This window comes from Loxodonta africana, chromosome 16 (genome assembly GCF_030014295.1).
Source record: "Loxodonta africana isolate mLoxAfr1 chromosome 16, mLoxAfr1.hap2, whole genome shotgun sequence".
Taxonomy (NCBI): domain Eukaryota; kingdom Metazoa; phylum Chordata; class Mammalia; order Proboscidea; family Elephantidae; genus Loxodonta; species Loxodonta africana.
The window spans coordinates 1,441,687-1,446,429 of NC_087357.1; the positions used below are offsets into that span (position 1 = coordinate 1,441,687).

The 4,743-nt window shown below is 38.7% G+C and overlaps 1 pseudogene; it reads left to right on the forward strand.

The window, feature by feature from the left end:
* Window positions 1-1,949: 1,949 nt before the first annotated feature.
* LOC111748877 (olfactory receptor 2C3-like) lies at window positions 1,950-3,296 on the forward strand (annotated as a pseudogene).
* The last annotated feature ends 1,447 nt before the right edge of the window (window positions 3,297-4,743 follow it).

Sequence of the window (4,743 nt, forward strand, 5' to 3'; positions counted from 1 at the left end):
GTTCTAGGTTTAGCCTTTTATTTCTTCCATGCCCGCATCAGTTCATCTGCAGTTACTCTGTATATATGGCAATTGTTTTGACCCCGCCATAATGCCATAGCATATTACTATCACAATTCACTACTCATGTTCTGACAGCTCTAGGTTGTCTTCCCCATTTGGAAGGGGTTGGAACAAACCTGGATGTTTTCTCCCAGTGTGTTAGAGCTGCCTTGTTTATTAGCTGAGTGCAAATCAAAAGACTGTCCCAAAATTTTGTTGCATTGAAGTCCACATAGGGAAAGCAATTCCATGCGTGAATTTTGGTAAATGCCAGAAGCTCTCTGTGTCCCATTTTTATATTTGTAAATGAAAACCCTACATATATTCTAAAATACTGTCAATGTACATGTGTGTTTGTGTTTATATCATTTGATTGACTTCCATTTACAGATAAAAAAAAAATTTTTTTTTTTTTTTTGGTAAGTTTTACTCCTTGGGATTTTAAGGGTGAGCTTATAGTCTCCCTGGTTCCCAAAAGTGGATGAACTCTAATTTTAATGGATTTATTTATTTTTTAAATAAAAGAAACAATAAAGTTTTTAATAAAGAATGCTCCTGAAGTTTCAATGCACGTCTGAAGCCAACTGAGATTGTACACTTTTCCGGCAGGAGCTTCTAGATTTACATACCTATCTCTGCTTGGTCATATTTTGTTTTGTTCCACCTACATAAGAGCAGAGGATAATTTGGGTCACCTCTTCATGCTTCTGACAGTTTCAAGAATTCTTTCCTAACAAATATACTGAAATATGGAAGATTAAGCGGGACAGTCCTCAACTATGCTTTAGTTCTGCTACTACCATGGCCACATGACATTCCAATGGACTGTTTCATAATGTATACGTTCAGTAAATACTGATTAAGGGAACTCTATGTATCAGAGACTATGGTAGACACTGGGAATCCAAAAGTAAGCAAAGTAGACAGAAAATCATAGCTCCGTAGAACTTATAATTTAATAAATAAGTATAGTATATGTGTTATATGGTGATAAAACCCAGTGTTGTTGAGTTGATTCTGACTCATAGCCACCTTAAGACAGAGTAGAACTGCCCCATAGGATTTCCAAGGAGTGCCTGGTGAATTCAAACGGCTGACCTTTTGGTTAGCAGCTGTAGCTCTTAACCACTATGCCGCCAGGGTTTCCTATCTGATGATAAGTACTATAAAAAAAAAAAAAAAGAGTTGGGAGAAGGGAGCTGAAATTATTTCAATATTAAATAGCAAATTCAGAGACTTCTTCAATGAGAAGGTGGTTTTTGAAAAGCATCTCACAGGATATGAACAGTTAACCATGCAGGCATCTTGGAGACAAGCACGGTGAGCATGGAAAACAACAGATTTAGCCTTTGAGAGTAACGAGTGGGGACGGGTGTTGGCCAGCAGAGTAATATGGTCGTATTATATCTTAATATAATTCCCTGCTTGTTATTTTGAGAATAATTTGAAGATGGGCAAAGGGAATAGGGAAAAAATTTAGGATATTATACCAATAATTCCAGAGATAAATGATGGCAGCATGAGCCAGAGTGGTATCAGTAGAGTGAGAAGTGTTGAGATTCTGAGTATATTTAAAGATTTTAAAAAATAAATAAATGTTGATATTTGTTAGTTATAAGAGAAAGAAAAATGTCAAGTTGGACTCAGTATTGGGAAGAAGCACTATGTCAACGCCTGTCAGTGGTTCATCATGTGGAACACCATCATCTATCTAACTAAATCTTCACCCGTAATCCTTTAGGCTGACTCCAGATGGTGGAAATTTAGATAATATTTCAATAAAAAAGATCACGCCAATAACATTGCCTGAATGCCTATTTTTCCCAGGCTATGAGCATTTCCAAGTCTTTTCATATATTTTACATATTGGCCTTCTGTAGAGTAATTCAATCCAAGCGCAGCTGGGCAAACACTTTCAACAGCAATGGGTAAATAATTATTTTTATGTTTTCTAACATATAATCGCTGCATTTCTCATATCCTCTGCACCACCTACAGGTGGTCCTTTTGCCCCACCCCAGCTGTGTATGATGATGGGAATAGCCAATGCAAGTTCTCCAGAAGTCTTTGTACTCCTGGGCTTTTCTGCAAGACCCTCCCTAGAGCCTGTCCTTTTCATGCTTGTCTCTATTTTTTATGTGGTATCTATTGTGGGCAACAGCATCATCATTCTGGTCTCATGAATGGATGTGTATCTCCACACTCCCATGTACTTCTTTCTCACTAACCTCTGCTTCCTGGACATTAGCTTCACCAAGAGCATTGTCCCTCAACTCCTAGTCAACCTGTGGGGGCCACAGAAGATCATAAGCTATGCAGGGTGTGTGGTCCAGTTCTATATCTCCCATTGGCTGGGGGCAACAGAGTGTGGTCTCCTGGCAGTCATGTCCTATGATTGCTATGCTGCCATCTGCAGGCTGCTCCACCACACTGTTACCATGCATCCACAGCTTTGCATGGGCCTGCCTTTGCCTCATGGCTTGGGGGTCTGATCACCAACATGGTGGGCTCCACACTCACCATGTTGCTACCACTATGTGGGAATAATTGCATCGATCACTTCTTTTGTGAAATGCCCCTCATTATGCAACTGACTTGTGTGGACACCAGCCTCAATGAGAAAGAGATGTACCTAGCCAGTTTTATCTTTGTTGTCCTGCCTCTGGGTCTCATCTTGATCTCATATGGCCACATTGCTCTAGCTGTGTTGAAGATCAGATCAGCAGAAGGGTGAAGGAAGGCATTCAACATCTGCTCTTCTGTGGCAGTCGTATCCCTGTTTTATGGGAGCATCATCTTCATGTACCTTCAGCCTGCCAAGAGCAACTCTCATGAGCAAGGAAAGTTTATAGCCCTCTTCTACACCATAGTCTCCCCCATGCTGAATCCACTGATTTACACACTGAGGAACAGGGATGTGAGGGGAGCACTCAGGCATATTTTATTAGAGAACTGCTGCAGTTTTGCAAGAAAATGAGGGTATATTTAGAGGCTCTAGTCTTATTTAAGGAGGAAGAATGAGTTTAAAGATCCTAAAATTAATTCTGGAAGGTGGTATATCTGGGATGTCATTTCTCTTCCAATTACTGCTTAACTTCAAGGTAGGTGGCATTCTGAAATGGAATATTTCATGCACTGTTTTCAAACCAAGGTGAGAAAATATGTTCTATTTTTTTTTATTTGCTTATAATAATGTCTGTCATTTAAGGTACCTAATTTGCGCATGGCCTTTACATTTTTTTTCGATATATGTAACAAATCAACATGGTAGGTATTATTAACTTCACAGAGTTTAGGTAATTACAGAGCTGTAATGTTTTTAGACTGAGATTTAAGACTAAATCTTCCATCTGTTGATGTGCATTTCATTCTAGCTATGACCTCTTCAGGAGGAACTAAATATGCAAATGTCTAAAAATAGAACTTCGAGTTTTTTTCTGCTAGTTAGTAGTTTCATCAATAGCATGCTACACTAATTTAACTATACTACACAACCATTTATTTTCCTATTCAGCTCTAGACCTTCTGCTTTCAGGTAACATACAGGTATTTTTCATTCACTCACCAGTGTGTATTTGCTTATTTTTCTATACACCCAAGCATGTATTCACTCTTTCTTAAAATGAGACACGTATATGAATATTTTAAAGATAAGCACACAATACAGCCATCAGACAGAGAAATAAAGTTTAAAGAGCTGTCACTTGCTTTGTTGACTTAAATATTGAAAGTGTTCAGTAAAGTTGGTAATAGTGTTGCCATTTTAATGGATGAAGAGATTCAATAAGAGAGAAAAATGATATTTATGTTTGTCTTTGAGCGTTACATAAGTGGGGGAAACCAGAAAAAATAATCCACTTTGAACAATATTTTCCATAATTCTGATTTAGGTGATTTTTTTCCCTAAAATCTTGTCTGTTGGAAACTTTTCTACACTTTTGGATTTAAACATATTTCTAAATGTCACATTTAGAGCCACAGACTGTTCATTCAGTTAATACCAGGAGATTCTGAGAGATTCGGGTCTTAGAAAAACATGCAAATATTTTATCGGGGTTGATAATAGTTCAGCATTGTTGTCACCACAAATCGCAGGTTCGAGCCACCTGCTGCAAAGCCAATACTGAGACAGAAGGAGGTAAGTAGTAAGAGGGCTTTATTGAATACTGGTATTCAAGAGACAGAGGGGGTTAAATTTCTCCCAAATTCTGTCTACCCTAAAGGGTTGATGGGAGGGTTTTATATGGGGGAAATCCGGGTTACTTAATGTTTTGAGCACATAGTCCACAGATGGTCTTATACGTCACAAAGCAACTGCAACAAAAATCTCTTATTAAACTAAAGATATGCATATCAGGCATCCTGACTCTAATCAGTATATTTGCAACAGGCCAAAATACTCACATAAGAATCTCTCGGGTAGTGGAACTGTTTTGCCAAGTCCACTGTGGCTGAGGTAGGGAGCAAGAGAGTTGCAGATTAAAAATGCCAGAGAGGCTTCCTGTCGGTTTGCAGGCTGAAGGCCATTTCAAAAAGAGAAGAAGAAAGGCCAAGGCCCCAGGAGCTGAGGTAGCTCCGCACCCCTTTGGAAGAGACCGGTGCAGCTGGTGCAATTAAAAAATGTTTAGAGATTACTTAGAGCATCCTTATGGCATTAGTCATATCAAGCTCTCAATCACCTGTTTTGAATAGGGGAAAACA